A 26,493-nucleotide genomic window follows, 5' to 3' on the forward strand; every position below is an offset into this window, starting at 1 on the left:
TGTTAGCACTACCTGAATGTTGCCAGATGAAAAGTTCCAGATTACACATTGGTATTATGCACATACATCTCACTCTATTACTGTACACACTCTGGTCACAGCTTGACAACATTGGGGTGTATATAGGACATACTTGGCTTATTACTCGCATAACAGTTTCGGGAGTTGCTAGAGTGACAGGTTTGTTCTCATAGATGTGTGACAATCAGTTGTATTCCCTGTTTGCTGCCTGAACATTTGGGACCATCCCACAGACTTCCCAGGGGGACAGGGTGACAGGCAGCAGATATGGGCCCATATACTGGACATTCTGGTCTTATCTGTACAGTTGTGGGCTATTATTCTGTATGCAGCCTACTTCCACTCCCAGGATTCAGACCATGGCTGTGTCTGCTACAACCTAAACACTGTCCATCAGAGTTGTGTGTGCTATGTAGATATTGCTGTATATCTCCTATCTGCTTTCTGTCTTATAATTCTCTTGTGGTTTTGCATTCTGACCATGTATTACAACACTCTTATACATGATTTCTTAGACATTTATATTTTGTAAGGTAGTGTGGGAGACAGTGATGAGTAATACATTATTATTTAGAGCAACTGCATCAGTCACAATGCCATACAATACCAAAGTAAACAGTACTAGTAAAGGGAATCATTCTTGTATTTCTGGACACAGTGTTGGTATCTGACAGAGCTGTGGGAGAAATGTTTGTTAGCACTACCTGAATGTTGCCCCACAAAGTACCAGATCCCACATTACTATTATGCACATATATCTCACTCTGTTATTGTACACACTCTGGCCACAGCTTGACAACATGGAGGTGTAAATGGGACATACGTGGTTTCCTACTCTAATAAGGTTTTGGGGAGTTCTAGTGTGACAGCTTTACTCTCTTAGATGTGTGTCAATCAGTTGTATTTCCTGTTTGTTGCCTATATGTCTGGGATAATCCCACTGATTTCCCAGGGGGACAGGTTGACAGGCAACAGATATGAGTCACTTTACTGGACATTCTGGACATATCTGTACAGTTGTGAGATATGATTCTGTATGCAGACTACTACCACTGCCAGGATTCGAACCATGGCTGTGTGTGCTAAAAATGCAATAGTTCACATCTCAGTTGCACGTGCTATTCAGGTTTTGTTGTCTGCCTTGTCCCTATTTTCTGTCTATGTGTCTCTCAGTTGTACTAAATGGCATCTGGGGATTACACCAGTCATATACAGGCATTCCTACACATTCTATTTATGGTGCACAGTGTGGTTAACAGTGCTTAATACACAGTTATATTATATAGCACAGTGTGGGTGATAGTGATCAGTGATATTTTATTATTCAGAGCAACTGCAACACTCACAATTCCATTCAATACCAGTGTAAACAGTACCAGTACAGGGTATCAAGGTTTTTATTTCTCGGCACAGTGTTCGTATCCGACTTACCTGTGGGAGCAATGTTTGTTAGCACTACCTGAATGTTGCCACATGAAAAGTTCCAGATTACACATTAGTACTGTGCACATACATCTCACTCTGTTACTGTACACACTCTGGTCACAGCTTGACAACATGGGGGTGTAGATAAGACATACTTGGCTTATTACTCTCATAACAGTTTCGGGAGTTGCTAGAGTGACAAGTTTGTTCTCATAGATGTGTGACAATCAGTTGTATGCTTGTTTGCTGCCTAAACATCTGGGATCATCCTACAGACTTCAAAGACTTGGTTGAGAAAACCACTTTATAAATAGCAAAGCTTTCGGGTAAAACCCTTCTTCAATACTAATACATAAGATACAAAATCAAATCGTTTAAATACAGGTCAATGATCACATGACTAGCAGCCCAACAGTCATGTGACAAAAATATAAAAATGCAAATACAAAAGTAAAAATACAAAATGTAAAAAACATAAAAAGCATGGACATAAGAAAACAAAGTTTAGCACAACATCATAGTTTAGTATGTTGTAATCTAACCAACACAGGTTTAAGACTAACCATGTTATATAAACTATGGAGAATTATATTAAAGATGAAATTATTGCACTGGAGAATAACATCATGGATATGCCTGCCTTTTCTACTATGGGAGGGAGTTACCAGCATGTGCTCAATAGACTACAGGTGTTGGATGATCGTATGGAAGCAACGAAAAAACGTAAGTTGCTACGTGACATTAATGATTTCCAGAGGGGTAGCATTTTTTCTTGGCCGAAAACTGACCATAGCACTTATGTCAGTAACAAACCTCATATCCAAGGAAGTACTTTGGATACTCTTGATGATTTTCACGAGGTTTTACCGGCTCCATTATCAGTTCTGAAACCGGCAACTATCTCCACACTCCTACCTGTGGCTGAAAACACGCCTAGTCAGATGACATCATTTCCTATCATAGCGAGCGTTGGCTCGCAACCCAAAGAGAAGGATAAACAAGATGGTGATGGCAGCACATGTTCGAGTGTTGTTAAAAGATCCCAACAGCTTACCCTTAACTTTGCACAGAAGCATTTTCATTTGGATCAACCTGAGACGGTTGCAGAGCAGTCCTCACCTAAAAGGAAGCCATTTGTAGGGCAAATGGTGGCTTCAACTAAACGGAAAAGTGAAAGCCCTTTAGGACTAGGCAAAGTAAGCAGCAAATAATTAAAGGTACTTTAAATCTTTCTGGATTTAACTTCATGATGCTCACTATTCTCTTTTATATAAGGGGCTTAATTTCATACCTACTGCCAGTGATGATTTGGTAATTGCGCTCATAGACCTTAAGCAGTTTACCAGGAACGTTAACTTGAAACTTTTATTTGGTGATCCTGGATCCTTTGAAAGTCAATGTAAATGACGTAGTACTTTTATACCTATCAGCATACCTGTGTTGACAGCTTTTCATAACTTACGTGAATTAGAGCTTAGGCAATTGTATTCTGACACTTTGAAAATAAGGTCTTTTAATTTAACCTTTCAGGAATATAAGGTGCTGAAGAGCTTGCAAATGAGCAAGGACATAGTTATTAAACAAGCGGATAAGGGTAGTGTAGTGGTCCTCATGGACCGTGATAAGTATGTGTCTTCAGTTTCTGTTTTTCTTGATGATGCTAATGCTTTCAAATGCATTACTAGTTTGGATGCTAGAAAATGCATTAGTTATGTTAACATGGTTATTTATGATTTACAGTTAAATGGTGACATCAGTCTTGATTTGTTTCATTAGTTTACTGTGCCCTGTCCAGTTATCCCACATCTTTATGGTCTCCCTAAAATTCATAAATCTATGTTAGACCCCCCCCATGAGACCAATTGTTTCGGGTGGTGGCTGGATTACCGAGCCGATTTCTGTGTATTTACAGAAGCAGTTGCAACTTTTTTTACTTAAATGTACTACTGTTTTACGTGACACTTCAGATCTACTTTGTAAATTACGTTTCTGGTATAATAATCTGAATGATATTTTAAAACAGGGTGATTATTATTTTGTTACACTTGATATTGCATCCCTATTTACTGTTATACCAAATGATTTTGGTGTTGAATCAATTAGGGAATTTTTGATTTCACAACCATCCCCTAATGTTAAACATGTTGAGAATATTTCTGCTCTTTTAGATGTGGTATTGAAAAATAATATTTTCTTGTTTAATGAGCTATTATATCTTCAGCTCATCGGTGTAGCTATGGGTACTTCCGTAGTTAACACCTACGCCAATTTAGTTCTCTATCAATGGGAGAAAGTTAATATCTGTAGTGACAAGAATCCTTTTGCTAGTAATGTATGTTTTTATCAACGTTTTGTTGATGATTGTTTTATGATGTGGAAAGGTAGCTTGAATGAACTTAATGAGTTTATTAATTATTTGAACTTAACTACGAATTTTTTTAATTTCAAAATGGAAGTCTCTGATAATACAATTATATTCTTAGATGTTAAGTTACAGTTAATTGAAGGTGTTATTCATACTAGTGTACATAGGAAGGATGTATATTCTGGTAGATATATCCATTATAATAGTATGCACGCCCCACATGTCTTTAAAGGCATCGTGACATCTCAGTTCAGTAGAGTGAGTAGACTAAACACTGATGATGGTCTTTTCATTTTGCAGCTTGACAAGATGATTGAAGATTTTTTATGTAGTGGATATGACTCGCACTTATTATCGACTCTGAAGGCTAAGGTCATGATTGATAGAAAGACAACCATGAAACCTATCTTTACAGAAGGTAAATGTAGTTTGACCACTATTGAACATCAAAATCCAGTAGTTAGGTACGTCACTTCTTATAATGTTAAGACACGTTATGTTAAGCAGATTATTCAAAAAAACTGGGCCATTCTTACGGCATCAGTTGAAGCTAAGGGTATTTTAGGGGACAGACCCTTTTTTGCATATAGGAACACGAAGACCTTAAGGAATACTTTGTGTTTTAAAGATTTTAGTAGATCTTTGCCTCCATTTGTTTCTGTTAATCCTGGCACATACAAGTGTTTAAATTTTGTGTGTTGCCCTGACATTATTAGTAAGAATAGCCATGAATTCAAGCATCCTGTTAGTAGTAAAATTTAGTTTTAATATATCTGCCACTTGTACTACATCTTCTGTGGTCTATTTGGCAACTTGCGTTTTGTGTTCCTCCTTCTATGTAGGTAAGACCACCCGTAAGCTTAAAGAATGTATTACTGAACATAAATCAGAAATTAGGAGGGCTTGTGATAAAAACGTGTTATATAAACATATGGTTAATTTTGGTAGTGAACATAAATTTCTTTTTAGAGTCATTGATGTCATTCACTCTACGCTTAGGGGTGGGGATAGCAATAATCTATTGGAGCTTAAGGAGTATGAGTGGATACTTAGACTCGCTTCTGACCATCCCCCAGGTTTAAATAACATGGTTAGTCTTAAACCTGTGTTGGTTAGATTACAACATACTAAACTATGATGTTGTGCTAAACTTTGTTTTCTTATGTCCATGCTTTTTATGTTTTTTACATTTTGTATTTTTATTTTTGTATTTGCATTTTTATATTTTTGTCACATGACTGTTGGGCTGCTAGTCATATGATCATTGACCTGTATTTAAACCATTTGATTTTGTATTTTATGTATTAGTATTGAAGATGGGTTTTACCCGAAAGCTTTGCTATTTATAAAGTGGTTTTCTCAACCAAGTCTTTGTTTTCTTTGCCTCTTTTGCAGTTTGCTTTTTTGATCATCCTACAGACTTCCCAGGGGGACAGGGTGACAGGCACTAGATATGGGCTCATATACTGGATATTCTGGTCTTATCTGTACATTTATGGGGTATGATACTGTATGCAGCCTACTTCCACTCCCAGGATTCAGACCATGGCTGTGTCTGCTACAACCTAAACACTGTCCATCAGAGTTGCGTGTGTTATACAGATATTGCTGTATATCTCCTATCTACTTTCTGTCTTATAATTCTCCTGTGGTTTTGCATTCTGACCTTGTATTACAACACTCTTATACAGGATTTCCTAGACAGTTATATTTTGTAGGACAGTGTGGGCAACAGTGATGAGTAATACCTTATTATTTAGAGCAACTGCATCAGTCACAATACCATACAATACCAAAGTAAACAGTACTAGTACAGGGTATCATTTTTGTATTTCTGGGCACAGTGTTGATATCTGACAAACCTGTGGAAGAAATGTTTGTTAGCCCTTCCTGAATGTTGCCACACACAGTACCAGATTCCACATTACTATTATGCACATATATCTCACTCTGTTACTGTACACACTCTGGCCACAGCTTGACAACATGGGGGTTTAAGTGGGACATAAGTGGTTTCTTACTCTCATAAGGTTTTGGGGACTTCCTAGTGTGGCAGCTTTGCTCTCTTAGATATGTGTCAATCAGTTGTATTTCCTGTTTGTTGCCTATACATCTGGGATCATTCTACTGATTTCCCAGGGGGGCAGGTTGACAGGCAACAGATATGGGCCACTTTACTGGACATTTCTGTACAGTTGTGGGGTATGATTCTGTATACAGACTACTACCACTGCAAGGATTCGAACCATGGCTGTGTGTGCTAAAAATACAACAGTTCATGTCTCAGTTGCATGTGCTATTCGGGTTTTGCTGTCTGCCTTTTCCCTGTTTTCTGTCTGTCTCTCAGTTGTACTAAATGGCCTCTGGGGATTACACCAGTCATATACAAGCATTCCTACACATTCTATTTATGGTGCACAGTATGGTGCAACAATACTATTTCCTGATTGCAAATCTACATTACCATATGATACCAGAGTAGGCACATGCAGTCCAGCAGTTAGACCTTTATTGTCAGGCTAGTACGCTTTTATTTACATGCAGTCTATATGACACTCTTCCTGCCATATTTTCCGGTGTATGCAGTACTTGCCTTAAACAATACAGGTTTTATGCAAGCAATTAATTTACTAATACTTTTAGATTTATTCCTGGTTCACGGCCCATGCACTTGCAGCTTTGGAGGATATAAGAGGAATATTTAGCCATACCTATCCATGATATACATGAGCTGGCAATTATTACACACATAGTGAAGTGATACTTACACACAGCTGGGACAGCCCCTGCTGTTCTAGCCTCTTGGATCCACTGCTCCAATAGGTCCCCCTTATGCTGCTTCAGGTTGGCATAGTGATGCCTGACCTGCTCACATGTGGGGTATGCCAGTGGCACTGGTGAGGTCACGGGCGAGATGGTCCCAGGCTTCCACCTTATATTGGGAACCCTGGAACTGGCCCTGCAGCAGTCTCTGCTCATGGTCTTTTATATGGAATCCTGCCATGACTCTCAACTCTTGGATGTACCAGCGCTATGCCCTGATGGGCACACTTTCTTCCCTTATTTCCATTGTGCCTGCAAGAGAAAGCTACAACACATTATGAGATGTTTTCCTGATTGGCCAGTTTTGAAAAGGCTAGGCTATGGGCAAACTTGCTTACCTAAGGTTGGCATTGTTTAAAGGGGTATACACTGGGCACATTGAGTTAGCTGGCCTACACATTGCTTACACCTCCTACGCTGGCCTGTGCAATGCTTAGCATTGCTTACATTAGAGTTTGCATTATATTTTCTTTTTGGGATTGATTTATTAGTCATTACATCTTATATATATGCCTGGTAGCCATGATTCATGTGTACTACATTGTATGGGGTCCTTGTGTTTTATTGGAGACTTCAACACTCTATTACAATTACACCTCACATCTGGGCTTACTGCTGTACTCCAGTTCACATAGTTATGTTATGTAGTGGGTTATGGAACATATGACTGTATACTGATTCCTTTCACAGGTTCTGTTTGATTTTACTATAGTGAGGACTTGTTTGGTGATACCTCATTATTCTGTACTGCTGTGATGACTTGGTGGTTAACTACTATGACTATAGTGTATAGGGTCCTGGAGTCAAAACCTGCAAGGCTGTTTATTTTGTTGATGGGTAGAACAAGGGCTGTTGGATACAGAGTGATTAAGGCACTTTTGAGCAGTTGTAAGCAGGTTTGCGTGAGGGTAAGCACTGTTAACCTCCGGTTAAATATGCTTGCAGAGAGTTAGCTTTAATATTGCTTAACCTGTGTGTGCATTGCTTGCCCCCATGCAAATGGGCTTAAACTCATTTACTATTGCTTAAATATGCTTACTACTGCTTATCGGTGCTTACTCTAGCTTACTAGTGCTTACTCCCACTTACAATTGCATTGATTTAGACAGTAGTATTTAATGGTTCTTGGGAAGGTGAGGGATTTGGAAGCTGTATGGAGTTGTCATTCATTACACATTTTACCTTCCATTTGTATCCATGATTCCTGTGTACATCTGTAGGGGCACATGTGCTTATCTGGGGACTTTGCAACATTATGAAACTGACACCTCAAATGTGCATTTAATGCAGTATTCCAGTTCACAATTATATGTTATTTAGTAGGTTATACAGCAAAATAATGTTCATAAACTGATTTCACAAGGAAAATGAAATGTGCTACAGTGGGAATCAAACCAGGAATGCCTGCTTGTAATGTGAATACTCTGCCCACTACACTATTGCTATACTGCTTCAGTTGCCTATATCTTCCTTGTTATCCTCTTCAGCCATTTAAGCTGCAGTAACCGTAGCTAAGTTATGGGCACATACTCGCACCTACGGTTAGCTTTAATCAGTTTCTTAATAAAAAAAATGGTTTGTTCATTTTATTTGTATTTAGTATTGCTGCTGTACACATGGGGGAATGTTACTGGGGATATGCGGACACCTATGAGCAGTCTCGCTCATTTCTTTTGCCTTTCTGCTGTTCTTCATTGTGGGGGAATGTATATTCTGTGAGCTCTGCTCTCAGACATGCTCCCGACACTCTTACATGCTCCGTGTAAGATTAGGAGCTTAGGCAGTGCGACTTCATTAATATGCATGGCACGCTGCTGTCCTACTCCTAAATGGCCACTTCCATGCAGGACTAAGCTAGTCCTGCATGGAAGAATAGTAAATCCAGGGGTATATTTTTAATTTTTGTTGTTATAACCTTGTTTGCAACTTTTTCATCTGTACCTAAGCCTCCAATAAGCTTTGCTCCCTGGACCTCTGCTGAAAATGGGCTCTAGCTCAGTCGAACATACCCACTTAACAAATGTCAGATAAATAATAATAAGTAATGTGGATCGATTGTGACATATGGTACAACACTAATTTGTCAGACCCCCCCTTAATATCTGTCCTTTGTCTCACTATGATGAACTGAACCCACATATTCTCCCACCACAGAAATAAAGTGGACAGCTGGATGCTGTACCATTCCCCTTTGGTTTGCCTTACAAATCATTGAGGTTTGCTCCTGAGCCACTCTCACCGGCAGTAAAAAAGAAATGTTTGCTTCTGTGACACAGGAATATATATTCTTAAATTATTATTAATGCGGATATGTTTGTTCTCTTTTTCAGGGTCTACATTCCTTAATCCAGTTATATGAAGTCTTAATCAATGCATAAATTGGGTGTCTATGAGAGTACTGTTCTACAGTCAGTGCTCCCATGTTGCCATGGCTTCATTATATGGTAGGAAAGTGATTAAATACTAACAATAGTTTTGCACAGAAACTGAAAACAGGTTTGTTATGTGCCTAATCATGGACATTTTAATCTAATTAGTTTTATTTTTCAGTTTTCAGTTTGACATAATCCCAATAAAATTGTGAAAGCTTTTGTTGCAGACAAGGGTCTGTTCTCAGACTTTTTAAACCATACTGGGGATTCTGTATTGGGTTACGTCACACAAGATCAAGATATAGCAGTTCAAAGAGGTGCATCTATACCAAAGTGACTGCACAAATAGCTGGATGTCTGGCGCATGGGTTTGAAGCCCTGATTGCAGCTTCATTGACCTAAGACCAAGTGAGGAAGAATGCTTAGTGGATGTTGGCTTTTTGGTGGAATCCTACGGGTCTATATCATAATATCAAAGTATTAAAAGTTTGAATCACTAAAGTTTGAACTTTAATGATCAAACTTTTAATACTTCAAATGTCAAAAAAAAAAATATATATATATATATATATTTTAAGCCCAAAACAAAAAAAACATTCTATGCAGGGGGGTAAGCTTCTCTGCACCCCCACACCCCCTGCTACTTAAATATACCAACTCCAAGATCGCACTACAGTGCAGTAAAGGGAAATCTTCCCTTCCCACACTCTATGGCGATCTCCGTTATATGATTTGAGGTTCTAAAACTTCGATTATTAAGGTCGACCTTTAGTGATTCAAAGTTTTAAACCTTCGAACATATGATAGGAACCCAATTCTACAGCAAGTAGCATCATCTGGCAAATGGCCAGCTGCTGCAGTTCTGATGTAAAAGGGACACACAAGATACTGCACCAAATAATGAATACTGATGTGCACTCCCTGAAATGTATATGTATGAAAGAGCACACTCCCATTGCCCAGCACATAAGGCACTGCAAAGTGCCTGCTGGGTAAAATGAAGAATAAGATATAATTAAAAAAAAAAAGTCTGAGCTACCATGGACAAAAAACTAGCAGTGCTTGATTCTCACCATGACCACCACACTAAAGAAAAGGATTTTGACAAGGCAAATCCTGTCCCTGGAAAAGGGAGGTTCCCAGTGTCTTAATGGTAGGATGGGGCAATGTTCAAATTTGGTTAAGGTCAAAAAAGTATCAGTCAGGGTGAGAGCTGTTTCCAGTAAAAGAGCTGTCAAGGCTAGTTTGCTAACCAAGACCTTTGCTTGATGGGAACAGCCCTACAAATAAATATGTGGCTAGCACATGCCTATTTAAACACCTTTGCAAATGAATATGCAGTCTGAAGGTATGCTTCATGCAGCATTTAAAAAAGCTGATGCAGGTTTGGACTGTACTAGTAGGGCACATGCATTAAGTGAACTAGAAACCAGAAAGTATGCTTACTGATTTCTCTAAAAATATGCACAGTGCGTGTGCCTAACAGAGTGTTTAAGCAAACTGAGGTACACGTTTGTAGGTTAGTGGAAACTGACAGCCATCTATACAAAGAAGTCAGAACTGTGGAGTATACCCAATGAGCTTACTCTACAGTTGATCAAACGAGGAATCTGCACATATTAAATTACCTTAGCATCAACAGAACAGGCACCTAATCAAGGTAAGCTAAACATCTACAGCTGTCTGAGACAATCTCTATACAAACCACATTGTATCCCTTGTGTCATGCCAAAAGAGACAGCATCATAAAGCAAACCACAACTCCACAATAATATCAGGAAGTACAGTTCCATAAAGTAAGAAAGAAGTCCAAAATTCTTCCAAGTAGCAAATATATACAAAGTAAGCCAAGGAAACTTGATGGACTTCACAAGCTTGCTCCATCTAGGGGATGTTTCATGTCTATGGGTATCATAATATGTTCAGCAAATCAAAGAAGCCTCAAAATTTAGCAAGCAACAAAACACCTGCATTTACAAGACAGTGCATACATGTAAAATATTTTTAAATAAAATCACACTTTCTAATTACATGTCCCACCCAGGCGGACTTGGTATGAGTGTGCATGTGTGTGTGTGTGTGTGTGTGTGTGTGTGTGTGTGTGTGTGTGTGTGTGTGTGTGTGTGTGTGTATGTACGTGTGTATTCAAGTCTGTGTCTGCATTACTGATTGTCTGCATTGCCAAGGCATCAATGGCCAGCTAGAGAAGATTGTCAAAAATATATAAAATATATTTCTGTAAAGCACCCAAAAAGCTCTATAATGGCTGACACAAAGTAAGACCATGTAAGGTGTAAAGACGGTTTGTTCTACAGTAGTGCAAAATGCAGTAGCTAATTTTCTAGTGTAAGTCTATAGAACATATTTAACATTAGATAGTTGACAATGTGCACAACAGCTGGAGCAGCGTATGTTACACAATGTACCAGCAATGTATCTTATGAAGGTCAGGCTGTTCATCCCTTTAAATAGTAACCGACTGAGCATGGAATGGTGGCAAATGATCATCACAGCCTATTCTCTACAGATGGAAACACATTGCCAAAGCCACAAGCCAGTCGGAACATGGCTTCAGCTTCATAATAATAGATAGTCAACAGGAACTTAAGAGGTGGCATTTTCAGTAAATTACTGCTGGGAAAGGAAGCTACTTGGTTCCTGAACTTTAAGCCACAAAACCACCAGAACTTAGCACTAGGTGAAAATTGGATCATATCTTAAAATAAGTTCTCTGAAAATGGCAAATGAGTGATAGGCTATGTTAAAAATGTACCATATAAAAGCAGGTACCTGATGTTTTTCTTTTCCTTGTGTCCTTTCCAGCTTCCGTCTATGCAGTTTAATTCTGCTTTTAGATTAAAGGCAGTTATATACTTGGTAATAGTATATTCCTGAACAGTACATAGAGGTGTGGTCTTTATAAATATTGGGACATAAATGTTCAATATTGCTTAATTATGCCCTGCTTGATGATGAAGAGCAGAGTATATCCTATTACATGAAAGGTAATTTAATTTAACATACAGACAATGAAGTATATTCTTCATAATGAAGAAAAAAAATATTTAAGGTAATAAAAAGTCACTAATGGTACATAAGTGCCTATCCTGAGTCCAGAATAGCCACTAGTCTAGGTAAGGTTACATATGCCAGTGGTCAGAAATCTGCTCAGACCACCAGTAATAATTATAGTAAGAGAGAACAGAGCCCCCCCTACTGTGTGAGAGCATATGTCAGCCTGCATCTATTAGGCCCAGAAAGGGCTTGCAGTCATGCAGAGCTAGATTTATGAAGACAGCAAACACGGCCATATGCAAAGAGCACATGAACTTGTAGGCACCACTCATGCCAATCATGGGTTGAACTTTCCTGTTCTGCCAGAGGTACAATAAAACAACAGTAATTTTGTTTTGTTTTTTTTTTTTGCTGCTGCTGTAGCTATTTCTAGTGCATTAAACTTTGAACAAAATGTAGATGAACATTGTACATTCTCAAAACCTTTACCAGTACTGGAAAAAAGTGAGGATAAAAATGCAAAACAAGGTAACAGTGGAACACTGCGCACTGTAAAAAAGGGAAAATGTTTAATGAAAGTGTGAGATCTGGGGAAATCTGTGTATATAATAAATATGCCATTTTATAAGTGTAATCAGAAGAAATGTCCGATGAAGAGGAAGAACAACATGAAACTGGAACTGAAAGTGGATCTAAATCTATTAGTGGGAGTGCTGTAACAAAAAAACAGAAAAATAAAAGATAATGTGAAAGACATAAGCAGGAACTGAGTATGCAGGTGAATTTCTTACATTAAACGTAAAATACAAAAACACTGGAGACAGACGTGAAGTAATTCCTTTTACTGGACAACCATAGGTTTTGAAATTACTCGAGCTTTTGAACTGGCATAAGCTCTTCATCAGGAGTTAAGTTAACACAGTGTATTCAGTGCAGGTAGTGGACATATACTACAATGACATTGTCATGTACTGAATATTGGGAAATAAAACAGGCAGTTACTTCTCTAAATAATCGATCATGATGTTTGAACAGACATACAGTTAACGCAGGTGTACAAATTCCCATGCCTTATATGTACTGAAGTAACAATGCAAAGGTAATGGGAAATTACAAACATAAAACTGTGGACCATCAGAGAAAACTAATGAACACCCTTGGACATAATTTCCATATTAGTACTGATAGCAAAAATAATAATAACAGCTGTGGCAGCAGCATGCTTGCTGTAAAGTGTACAAATTGAGGTAGTTAATACATGGCAAATCAGTATATCATACAATTCACAAGAACCTGCCACAGAAATAGAATTGTCACTTAGGTTCATAGGTAAGTACTAGGCTATCTGTAAGCCTAGCCAGAATGTGTTGGCTTTAACTGCCCCTTAGATTAGTTCCCTGTGCCTCTGTCCAACAGAGCCATTAGTTCCCTGTGCCTCTGTCCAGCAGAGCCACTGCAGTGATCCACGCGGTAAATTTTCTGTTTCCCATCCACTCGTCAAGGTTTCCCTTGAAGAGTGTTAGTGAGGGGCTCTGCCTAATGTAGAATGGAATCCTGTTCCAAAGCATGGGGAGTCTCTGGGACAGGAATCTATCCCTCCAGCAAGTCCTATATATCATTGTGGTGAGGTTTAGATCCCTAGAGCGTGTGGCTCACGGGGATTTGTTTTTTTTTTAGGTGGACCATGTCCATCAATTCTGGGTTGGACATGGCCTTGTATGTCAGGCAGAGATCACCTCTGAGTAAGCGGTATGCAACCGAGTACAGCTGGAGTTTCTTCAGTCGGACTGCATAGGGCATCTGTTTGTGGCCAGTAATCCTCTTGGTGAGGTACTTCTATGGTCCTTCCAGCTGTTGCAAGTGTCTTGTAAGGTACATCCCAAATGGGGCATTGTACTCTATGATAGGTCTGATGAGTGATGAGTAGAGGGGCACAATAACCTCTTTTTTTCCTAGATGCGAACCCTTTTGTGATTAGGTGGGCCACATAGAAGGATTTTCTAACCACCTTGGCAATATGATTATCAAAGGAGAGATTACTATCTACTTGGGTCCCCAGATCCCTTACTACATTTTCTGTATTTAGGGGACTACCATGTATATGGTAGTTCATGGGTACTTTTCTTTTTTCCAAAGGAGATGACTTTGCAATTTTTGGCATTTAGCTTGAGGCCATGATTTTGACACCAGGTATCCGTCTCAGTGAGACCCTTCTGGAGGATGTCTGTATCAGCTGGAGAGTCAATTATGGCCCCCAGTTTGCAGTCATCTGTGAACTTGGTCAGCCATAGTCCTCCTGTGCTTGCCTGTACCTCTGAGAAGTATATACCGAACAGGAGGGGTCCCAGGACTGAGCCCTAGGAGATGCCACTTGTAATCGGTTTAGAGGTGGGCCTATACCCTTCAACTCTCACCGTGTGGGTTCTATCCATGAGCCAATTCGCACCCCATCTTGTGACATAGGGGTTTATGTTCAGGCTGGTGAGCTTCTCTATAATACCAGAATGGCGAATGGTGTCAAAAGCCTTTGGGAGGTCTAGGTAGGCTGTGTGGACATCCTTTCCCTCGTCTAAAGCCTTGGTAACTGTCTCAAAGACATCCACCAGGTTTAGGAGGCATGATCTGCCCTTAACAAAGCCAAACTGGGTAGGGTCCAATGTTTGCAAGTTCCCAATGTCTCTGTTAATGAGTTCCATGATGATGTGCTCCATAGCCTTGCAGACCAGGCTAGTCAGGCTTATACAACGATAGTTCCCAGGGTCCATTGTGGCTCCACCTTTGTGGAGTGGGATAATTGTTGCTGTGTGCCACTCTATGGGTGTGTAGCCTGTAGAGAGGCTGAGTTTGAACAGTGTGTTTAGGTAAGGGGTTAGTTCATTTTAGAGTTTGTGTAAGACCCAGCCTGGGACACCGTCCGCTCCCATTGAAGCTGTGTTTTTGGCTTTGGATAGGGCTATTTTAACCTGTGTGTCAGTGATTGCTGGGGATCTACATTCTTCTGGTATGGTTATGGGCCCTTTAGGGGGTGAGAGGGGGGTGAAGTTTGCACTAAACCTGTCTGCCAGAATGTTGGCAATATCAGTCGGTTCAGTGTATTTTGTGACATTCTGCACTAACTCAGAGCAGATCTGTGAGTTTTCACTTTGGTTCTTGACATAGCTAAAGAACGCTTTGTGGTTATCTTTGGAGTCCTTGGCAATTTTTCTTTCGAAGCTAGCCTTGGATGATTTTATGAGGGATCGTAGTTTCTTGCTGATACTGATCAGGAATGTCATTCCTTTTTGGGATTTTACTCTTTTCTGTACTAGTTTCCTCCTTCTGTTGTTTATGGCAGGGGTCCACCAGACTGGTTTCCTTTTCTTGGAGGAGTGAGTATTGGTTTTGCTTGGGATAGCACGATCCATGCATTCTTGCAGGTGCTCATAGAGTGCCTCTGTAAGGGATTCAGCAGCTTGGACAGCGTTGCCTTTTAGCATGGGGGCTGTGAACCTTTCCACCTCGGTCTTAAGTAACGCGAAGTTTGCTTTTGAAAAGTTTTTCACAGTGGTTTCCTTGACTGGGGGTGGGGGCGGAATGTGGATATCCAGAGTGATTAGTCTATGGTCTGATCTAACCAGCGAGGGGTTGACCTCCAGTGTAGAACAACGGTCGCCCATGCTGGTGATGACCAGGTCCAGTATGTTGTCACCTCTGGTGGGGGTGTTGACCAGTTGATCCAGGGCGTTCGAGTTTATAAATTTTAGGAAGCATTGGGCAAGGGAGTTAGTACTTGAGTAGTTCTCCCAGTTAATGTTCGGGTAATTGAAATCACCCAATATTAGGGCATTTGGTAGGACTTTCATATTTTCCAGTGTCTCCAGAAAGTGGAATGGGGGTCCTGGGTTATGGTGGGTGATCTGTAGCAAGCAAAATTTGAATTGCAGTTTTGCCCTTTGTTAGATGCACATGGATGATCTCTGAGGCATTGTGTTGCACCACTAACCTGGAGGTGTGGGTATCCTTGATGAATATGGATACACCCCTGCCTTTTGTGTTTCGGTCTGGGTTCTGTGGCCAAAAAGTATGGTATGAGTCATAACCTGGTAGTGCTGGGGTGCTCTCTGGAGCCTTAAACCAGGTTTCTGTTACTGCACAGATATCGATGTTCTTCATACTGAGGAGTGCCTTGAGTGCATGCATTTTGAGGTTTAGACTTCTGGCGTTGAGTAGCATTACCCTTAGTTTTTGGTTACTTGTGCTATTTACGATGGTGGGTTTGTCTTTTGAGCCCTGCCTAAAAAAGGCACTATGGGGGCAGCAAAAGTCTTGGCCAGTATTCAAAAGCCTAAGGGTGACAGGTGCAAGCCATCTCTTGCGAAGCAACGTGGCTTGTCGAGCATGTCATCCCAGGCGGACAGATATTGGATCCCCTTTGAATGACACTAGAAACTTAGCCAATTGTTGAAATTGATATTTTTTTTCTTTATACTGTGGCATCATTTTTGGTGAGGGCAAGATGCTATTCAGGGTCAGGGTCATACCAGCTTGGGCTATGTGATTAGAGAGCTCTTCCATGTCTCTTTTCATGTAGTCCAGGGAGGTACATCTCAGGTCATTCACACCAACATGGACAATGACAGAGTCATATTTGTACTTGTTCTGGAGCGACCTGAGTGCTTGTGTTATGTGGCAGATCCTGGCACCTGACAGGCAGCTAACTGTAACCTTCTCCTTGTCCAGCCTAGTTAGTGGGACATCAGTGTGCCTGACTATAGAGTCACCTATTACTAGTGTGCTGGGCATGTTATTTTGCCTTATGGGCTGTGATTGCATGGCACACTGATTATGTGAAGTATGTGTTTCATGGTTTGTGATGGGGTGTGGAGGTTGCTTGAGTGTCTGCTTTGGAGGTCTCTTTTGCTTTTGTAGATTTTTATTTAGAGCCTCCGAGTATGTTTTTGTGTATTTGTGTGTGTTATTTGCCGGTGTTGGTTTAGTAGGTCTATGTGAGACTTGTGGTGTGTTGCAAGTATTTTCCTTCTCCTCTTGACTGTCAGTTCCAGTCTTGGGTTGCGAGAGCATTGCCTCCATTGTGGCTGTATAATTGCATCTCTCGCATGTATTAGTGTTTTGTGGTAGGAGGAGGGGGTTGTCTGTGTACATGAGGCAGTTGTAACATTGCCTCAAAATGCCCAGATTCACCAGTTGGACTGGAGAGTACACCTGAAACTGCCCTTTGGACATGCCTGAATAGGTAAAGTGAGTTGTTTTACTGATTGGCTGGTAGGGACGAATAGAGAGCCTTGTCCTTCTGGACAGTATAGGGGGTCTAGTGCTAGGATTAATTAGTGCTTGCTAGGAGTTTTGAGCAAGTGCTGGGCTGCAAAATGAATGGTTTGAGTGCTTAAGTTGAATGTTTGTCAACTTCCAAGGGAAAAATTGAAGAGTAGACTTCGTGGAGTCACAAATAGTTTAACCCTAGCTAACCGGCGCTGCCCAGCACACAAAACCGTGGAAATGCAGTTTTTATAGCAGGAAAATGAAAGAGATAGAAATTAGCCCAAAAGGGCCAATAAACTACTAACTTCTGGGCTGAAACCACTCCTCCAGGGACAGATAGGCTGCTCAAAGCTCCCCTCTCTCACAGGTGAAGAGAGAAACTTCCTTCTATCCAAGTAAGGTATAGGCAACACAGAGGGCCAGATTCACGATGGCTTGCATGGAGTCTAAGAGTAGAGTAAGACTCCATGCAGCCATCATGTCCGATGAGCGATTCAGGAACAGCCTGTAGGGGCATGCAAGAGAGCTCCTAAAATGGCTCTTACACGGACAGGGCCGGGACATGCAAATTACCTCAAATGCAGCCGAAAGGCATGCAAATGAGGTAGATTTGCGGTTCAGGAAACCCAAACTTGCCTGAGTAAGAGTAGTGTTATCTGCAGAAGTGTACTCAGTTGACAACTGAGTACCATTCTGCAAATAGCAAAATGGAGCTATGACAGCTCCAAATAAAGGTTGCATCCAGTAGAGGAAGCATGCCAATGGCCAAATATATGGACATTGGCAATGTTTCCCGATGCAAAATGAAAAAAAAATGAATTTATTTTTTTTTCCGAGTTTCCATGTTTAAGCGTAGTGCAGCTTGGTGCAAATGGGCTACACTCTAAAAAAACAGAAAAATAAAAATGAAAACCCACAAATGTGGATTTTATGGGTATTTGTAATGTACAATGCAAGGCAATGGCAGGCTGAAGACAACATGGCTACCGAGTAGTGGTTGCTAAGGGGGGAACCCAGTCTAAGAGATGTAACCAAGCATTAGTAGGTGATCCTATGCAAATGAGGGTAAGGATAGTGAATCCCAAGCCTACATAGCAAATAAGCACAGTCAGTGGAGTGTAAGACTAGGATAAGGAGAGTAACAGAGTGGGATATAGGTGACATCAGAAGGGGGTATGTATGAAAGAAGATAAGCTCATTGGAGCAGAGTGGCATGTGTTAGCTGTCAGTTGCTCATCACTGGAAGAAGTGTGTCATCAGGTATCCTAGCTAAAGTCAAGAAATAGAAGGTGCACACTGTGGGTATCACTAAAGTTTCTTGTAAAAATGCTTGCAACGTGTATGTACGTGTGTGCGCGCCTGTAAACCCAAGTAAGACAGTGTGCACACGTGTAAGCGTGAGTGCATGCGTTTAAGCTGGAGTAAGCATGTATAAGGCAGTTTACAGTATTGTGAGTGCGTTTGCACTGGTGTGCACATGTTTAAGCAGGAATTAGCTAGTGTAACTCTGTCTAAGCCTGCGTGCACGCGTGTTATCACGTGTACGCATGTCTGCGCTAGTGTGCGCGGCACTGCCCCCTGAGGAAATGGAAAGAGAAAAGGAAGCACAACAAACAGTAGGAAGTTAACCAGGGAGAGTCAGCAGAGCTAGCAGGTGGAAATAATCAGAATCAGGCAATTACACAGGCAGTAAACCAGCCCAGCCCAGCACTTAAAACTCTGCAAACAACATTTCACCATGTATTGCTCAGAGACACTGCAGCACTGAGCTAAGAGAAGTGAATACTGAAAAGGCTTAACTGAGACAAAGAAGTGTTAGGGGCTGCCATTGCTGTCATAAACCAACATATGCAACATGCTGAGGGTGGTGACAATGGGAATGCTGCCAACCAATCCCCAATGAGGAGACGGAGAAGAGTGTACAGGCCCAGGGTAACCTACCAGGGGCTACATGAGCTGGAGATAGTGGAGCGCTATAAAGTGGACAGAGACCTCATGCAGCAAATTGTTGAGCTGTGCAGGCCATGCCTCACACACAGAACCAACAGAGGGGAGCCCATTCCAGTGGAAACCAAGGTATGTGTTGGCCTATGAATACTAGAAACAGGTACCTTCCAGAGACCAACTGGTGATATGATGGGGATATCACAGGCATCAGCATCCAGGGTACTGCACCAGTTTCTGGATGCCATGTCAGCACATGTCGGTGATCATGTATATTTCCCCAATTCCCGTGAGGTATTGGCCAGCAATATGCATTTCTTCCAGCAAATAGAGGAATACCCTAAGGTAGTGGGTGCAGTAGACTGCACGCACATATGCATCAAAGCACCAGCCAGTGAGTGGTGTAGGGTCTACTTCAACCACAAGGGCTTCCCCTCCATCAACTGCCAGGTCATGTGTGATACCCAGGGCATAATACTGAATGTGTGTGCTGTCTGCCTTGGAAACTACCATGATTCCCATATCTGGCATCTGACACAGCTGCACCAGACATTTGCCAATGGGGACATCCCACATGGTCACCTAGTGGAGGATGCTGGCTATGCACTGGAGCCGTGGCTGATGACACCCATCAGAAATGCACACACACCTGAACAGGAACACCATAATGAGGCACACGTACAAACACGAAATGTAATCGAGCATGTGTTTGGGCTGCTCAAGTCACGGTTCCGGTGCCTGGACACATCTGGTGGAGCCTTGCAGTACACACCAACTACATGTACCCAAATTGTCATGGTATGTGCTATGCTACATAATATGATCCTGCAAAAACAGCTGCAGCAGGACCAGCATAGGCCTGGGTCAAACAGCCCCCCACCATTGCCAAGGTCATCACAGGCAGAGCGTGACTCGGAGTAGGAACAGCCTGAGCCTGCCCCAGTAGGCAGAAGGAGGCGTGCCCAGTATGCTTTGGCCTTGGCAAAGAGGCAACGTATAGCACATACACTGGCTCAGTAGGAACCCTGGAAATGATACCTCTCTCTGACCTGCACATATAGTAAAAGGGATGCCTAAGTTGACACTATCTGCTTCAAACATGTACAGGGAGTGTAGTATGTGCATCTGACATAGGCAGCCCTGCAGCACCACCTGAGGCATGATTGCCATGTGTCAAGCAATTTAAGGTAGTGCTAAACAGCATTTACCACCATGTAGTATATGCAAACAGAATACACACACCAACTAGTACAACTGTGGTCAGTGTTGAGTAATATTGGGCAATGTCCAGCAAAGTTGGTGAATATACAGCAATGTCAGACAAGCCTGGTCTAAGTAGGGCATAGCAGAACAAAAGCCAACATGCTCATATTTGCTTAACTGGCCTTTAAGCAGTCTGGTCTGCTCAGTATGGAAATATAAAGCAGTGATGGGCCTCGAACCCAGGATACTATGCACCATAGTTAAAGTACTGAACCACTAAACCATGACAGCATTGCACTGTTCAGCCAGTATGAAGGGATATTGATAAGTCTATGCAAAGTATCTCATGGAAACCCTGCAGGCACATCATAATCTCTGTTGAGTTATGACACAAAGGTGAGTCTTGGAGTAAGAAGAGAACTTGACTTCCAACACACACAGTATAAATGTTAATATTGGTCATGTTCACACACATCCAGAAAAGCAGTGGACTTCAGATCACAACATACTGAAAGGTCACACTGGGCATGCTCACACACTTGAATAAATGAGACATATGTCAGACAACAAAACATGGAAAGCCTGAACTGGGCATGCTCACACACTTGCCATGTCTGACTACAGCAGTGGGCCACACATATCTGGCAGTTGCATGTGTTAACCCAGGAACCTCTCACTATTCAGCAATCCACCCTGTGCACACAGTTACATGACAACAGACACTTATATAATATAGTGGAACCCTGTCATGATCAAACATGTTCCACAGATACCTAAGTTGTTCATAGAAACTGGGAAAGCAAAGACGATAAAGACCTGCAAACAGTATCAGCAATAAATATTGTGCATCCCAAGCAGAAGCATAGGTTCAGAGGTCGATAGTAGGCTATCTGCTCCACAAGCAAATAAAGGCACAAAACAGACAAACTAGATAAACAGGAACCAGGACTAGCTGTTCAGGCAAAAAAACACACACTTTTATTTCGTTAGCGCTTTCGGAAAATCCAGTGACTCTCCTTCCTCAGACAACAATGTGTGCTTGCCAACTTCAATAAATAGCAAGCCTTAATACCTAAATTAAACAATCACATAATTAGGAACCATCAATTAGTTCCTTAAAGGTGAACAGATTAAAATAATTATTACTAGTAGAATACTTAAATATGAAACACAACCCATATAGCAAAACGTTGTTAAAAAACAACCATTTAATGCTATTTAAAATTAAAACTTAAAAGATACTAAGAACACCAACACTTACAAATCTGCTAAAAAGCAGAAAGTACATCCAAATGTAAAAGAGCAATATAGCTTAAGCTAAAACATTTAAACCTGGGCAAAGGTTATATTCAAAAAATATAAAAAACAACTACAAACATATTTTTTCTACATTTTCAAAGCTAGCTTTTTAAGGCAACATTTAATGGACACGGTCTCATTGAGACCAGGCATTAAATAAGATGCAGTCAAAATCTGCCATCTCAATTCTTCAATTTCAAGGTTAATCTGCCAAGGGCCACCCCTGTCATCCTTATTAATCTGGGTGAGAACTGAAAACTTAAAGGAATGGCCAGGATGATGGTTAATGTGCCTAGCTAAAGCATTCGTAAGGTCACATTTAGTAATCGCATAATAGTGCTCATATATGCGTTGTTTAAGCTTTCGCTCAGTTTTGCCGATGTAAAAGGCATTACAATCCTGGCATAGAGCACAATAAACTATTCCCATTGAGTCACAGGAAAAATGACCTTGAATTTTAAACTGGACCCCCCTAATATTGACCTGATAGGCCAGGTTCAGATGCTTACATTGGTGACAACACCCACACCTTACCATTCCTTTGGGCCTACAACTCTTACTTTTGTTAGTATAATGAAGCAAAGATTTCAAATTCAACCCACGTCTAAAAGTAATAGTGGGTTAGTCACCTAAAATCTTAGCTAAAAGAGGGTTTCACACCTGCATGGACAATGACGGAGTCATACTTGTACCTGCTTTGGAGTGACCTGAGTGCTTGCATTATGTGGTGGATCCTGCCACCTGACAGGCAGCTTACAGTGACCTTCTCCTTGTTCAGTCAGTTGAGTGGGATGTCAGTGTGCCGGACAATAGACTCCCCTATAACAAGTGTATTTGGTGTGTTGTTTGGCCTTAAGGGCTGTGACTGTGAGGCACACTGATTTTGTGAGATATGTGATGCGTGGGTATTGTTGAGGGGTGGCTGTTGCTTGTGTATCTGTGGTCAGTACAGTTGCTGCAGGTGTTGGGTAAGGTACACCCCAAAGGTGGCATTGTAACCAAGCACGGTTGTTATTAGTATAGGGGCACAATGACATCACTCGATCTAGATGTGAAACCATATGGGATAAGGTTGCTTATATAGAAGGTCTGTCCAACCACTGTGGCAACGTGAATGTCAAAGGTGACAGTACGAACAAGTCATGTCCCCAATCAACTAACAACACCTACCATATGTAATGGAGTACTATCTATGTGTTAATGTGTGGGCATGTTGTTATTCCCAAAGGGGATGACTATGCAACTAATGGCATTTAGCTGTAGGCCATGGCTCAGGCAACAGTCATCCATCTCTGTGAGACCCTGTTGGAGTATGCATGTGGCAGCTGGAGAGGTGATCATGGCACCCAGTATGCAGTCAAGTGTGAACAAGGTCAGCCATATTCCCCCTGTGGTAGCCTGTACATCAGACAAATATATACTGAACAAGAGAGGTCCCAGGACCAAGCCGTGTGGGATGCCATGTGTAACTGGTGTATAGTCAGACATGGCACCAGCAATTCTGACCATGTGGGTGCTATCCCTGATCCAGGTAGCAATCCATCATGTGAGATATGTGTCCATATCGATGCTGGTGAGCCTATGCATAATGGCCCAGTAGGTTATTGTGTGGAAGGGTTTAGCAAGCTTCAGGTAGGCTGCGTGTACAACTGTCCCTATGTTGATGGACCTGTTAACTGTTTAAAGAATACAAATATGTTCAAGAGGCAAGATCTGCCCACAACAACGCTGAAATGTGTAGAACACAGTGTCTGTAGTTTCCTGATGTCTATGTGTAAGAGTCCCATGACAATACACTCCATAGCTTTGCATAACTGGATAGTTAGGTTTATAGGGCAATATTGTCTGTGGTCTGTTCATGCACCAACTATGTGGAGTGGGAACACTGTTGCTGTATGCCATTCTGTGGGTACATATCCTGTAATAACTCCAATATTGCACAGTGATGTAATGTGAGGGTTACGTCTGTCATGAAGCTCGTGTAAGATGCAGGCCGGGACACCAACTGGTCACATTGATGCTGTAATGTATGCTTTGGGGAGGGCAGCACTCACCTGTTACTGTGTGGTGTTAGGGAGGTTACACTCTGTTGGGATGGATAGTTGCTCCCTAGGGGGGATGGGGGAGACATCTGCACTGAACCTGTTTGCCAGGATGTTGGCTATGCCAGTGGGTTCAGGGTAAGTGTAGTCAGTATGCAGTAACTCACAGCATATCAGTGAGTGACCACCCAGGCTCCTGACCTAACTGACAAAGGTTTGTGATAGTCCTACTTGTCTGGTGCAATTGTCCCTGAGAAGAAGACCTTAGAGAAGTACATGAGTGATCATAGCTGTCTGCTAGTACAGATCACAGATGCTTTCCCCATCTGGGATTGTGCTCTATCATGTAGTAGCTTCCTCCTGACATTGTACACCTCATTATTGGCTGGTGTCTACCAGACAGGTCCCCTGCCATTGGAGGAGTGAGTCTTGTTGTTATTTGGGGTAGCACAATCCATGCAGTCCACTAGGAGTCCATAGAATGTGTATGTAAAGGATTCAGCAGTCGGAGCTGTATTTCACACTGTCTCAAGCTCTCTGAAGGATACCACCTTGCTTTGGTGAAGTGAGACGTTGGCTCATCAGAAGTTCACCAAGATTACTCAGGATGGGTGGGTGGAGTGTATATGTATGCCCAGTGAGATAGATGTATGTTCTGACCTTACCAATGAGGGGTATATTGCTGGTGTGTAACATAGAGTCCCCATGTTGGTGATGATCAGGTCCAATATGTATTCCGCCTTGTGGATGTGGTGACTGATTGTGCCATAGCATATGAATGTATAAACTGTAGCGACTGTAGGGCGAGGTTGTTGTGGCTTGAGTAGTATCCCCAGTCAATATTCATGTATCTGATGTCACCCAATATAATGGTGTTTGTGGAGACCGTCATATCCCCCACTGTTCCCAGGAAAGCAGAGTGTGGTTCCTGAAGATGGGAGGGTGGTCTGTAGTAGGCAACCAACTGAAATGCAGTTTCGAACAATGGTAGTTGTATATGTATGGTCTGTGATGCTTACTGCAGTGCCACTAACCCGGAGGTGTGTGTATCGGTGATGTATAGGGATACACCCCCTAGTTGTGTTGTCCGTTCCAAGTCCTGTGGTCAGAAAGCATGGTATGAAATATAACCTGGTAGTGGTGGTGTGCATATGTGACCCTGAACTAGGCGTCAGTGCACATATATTGCTATCCCCCATACTGAGGGGAGTCCTGAGTGGCCGCAATATGAGGGTAACACATCTGGTGTTGAGCAGCATTACCCTTAGTGTTATTTAACCTGTAATGTCTATGTAGGTAGGTTTGTCTTTTGAGCCCTGCTCAACAAATGCACTATGGTGGTAGCAAGAGCCTTAGCCAGCATTCAAAGGTCCAAGGGTGACAGGTGCAAGCTGTCCATAGTGAAGCTACGTGGCATGTTGAGCATGTCACCACAGGCTGACAGACACTGTGTCCCCTATGAATGACACCAATCTGTTAGCCAAGTGTTAAACGTGATATGTTTGTCTGTATACTGTGACATCATACTTGGTGGGTGTAATATACTAGACAAGGTCAGGGTCATACTGGCCTGGGCTACATGATGACACTGTTCCTCCATGTACCATGTACCATGTCATGTGATCCAGGGAGTAACATCTGAGTTTTTACGCACCCTTAATCAGTACATAGGTGTGAAGCCTGCATACTACATGAATACATTTGTTGCCATTGACAGGTTGTGCCGCAGCTTCTTAGATCGTAGGTCACATATGTATGTATGTGACAGGCCCATCCACTGTCATGATCCATGGCCAAGGTCATCTGTGCCACACACACACCCATGACAGTTACTTTACAGTAGTGTGAGTGAGGGTATATGCCTGGGGTATATGTCAGGCATGTTCATACACAATCACGACTGCCAATAATGGACAGTCTTTATAGGTGTACAACCACCTTGTGTATATGCATCCAGGCCTCCAATGTCTCATGTGACACACCGTGGGACTCCACAATACCTATGGATATGTGGATACCAAGGGACACATGACATAACATGAGGCTGTATGTACACATTGGTACCCAACATACATGTTGAGGGCTACCACCTGTGTGGTACTGACGGGATAGTAAGTATAGTACATGTGGATGTCTGTGCCATAGTTGGCTTACTATTATACAGCATGTATCACATGACAGGCATCTGTCTGTATGATACCCTTGTGTAGGATATGTGTCCCATCCAGGGAATGGATTGTAGGCCACTGCATGCATTACCAGATGTGGATGGACACATCCCTAGTGTGTTTGCATGTACCTAAGGGGGCTATATGCCAAACAGGTGTGGACACAGGAATGGGTGGTGGTAATTACCACTGGTTAGTGTTATAGTGTGGCACCGGAAGGATACAACTGTTACTGAGTTCCCTACAACTGTGTGTCATTTGTCAGAACAACATCCAATGATTGCTTATAGTCATGCTATTGAGGTTATGTATACTACCAGACTGCAAATAATTGACAGATACTAACAGTATCACCCACAGCATGGTGTCTACCCATGTCATACACACATCTACCCATGTTAGTACATAACTGTAGTAGAATGCATACTGGTCATTGAAAGATACTGTGACATGTTCACTATGTGTACAACAGGGTATACCACATGTCCCATGTGTCCACTATGCACGTACATACAGACAGTGCGCACCCACCATGTTCACAGGTGTACACTTGCTAA

This window comes from Protopterus annectens, chromosome 4.part1, assembly GCF_019279795.1.
Source record: "Protopterus annectens isolate FY-2018-M chromosome 4.part1, PAN1.0, whole genome shotgun sequence".
Lineage (NCBI taxonomy): Eukaryota > Metazoa > Chordata > Ceratodontiformes > Protopteridae > Protopterus > Protopterus annectens.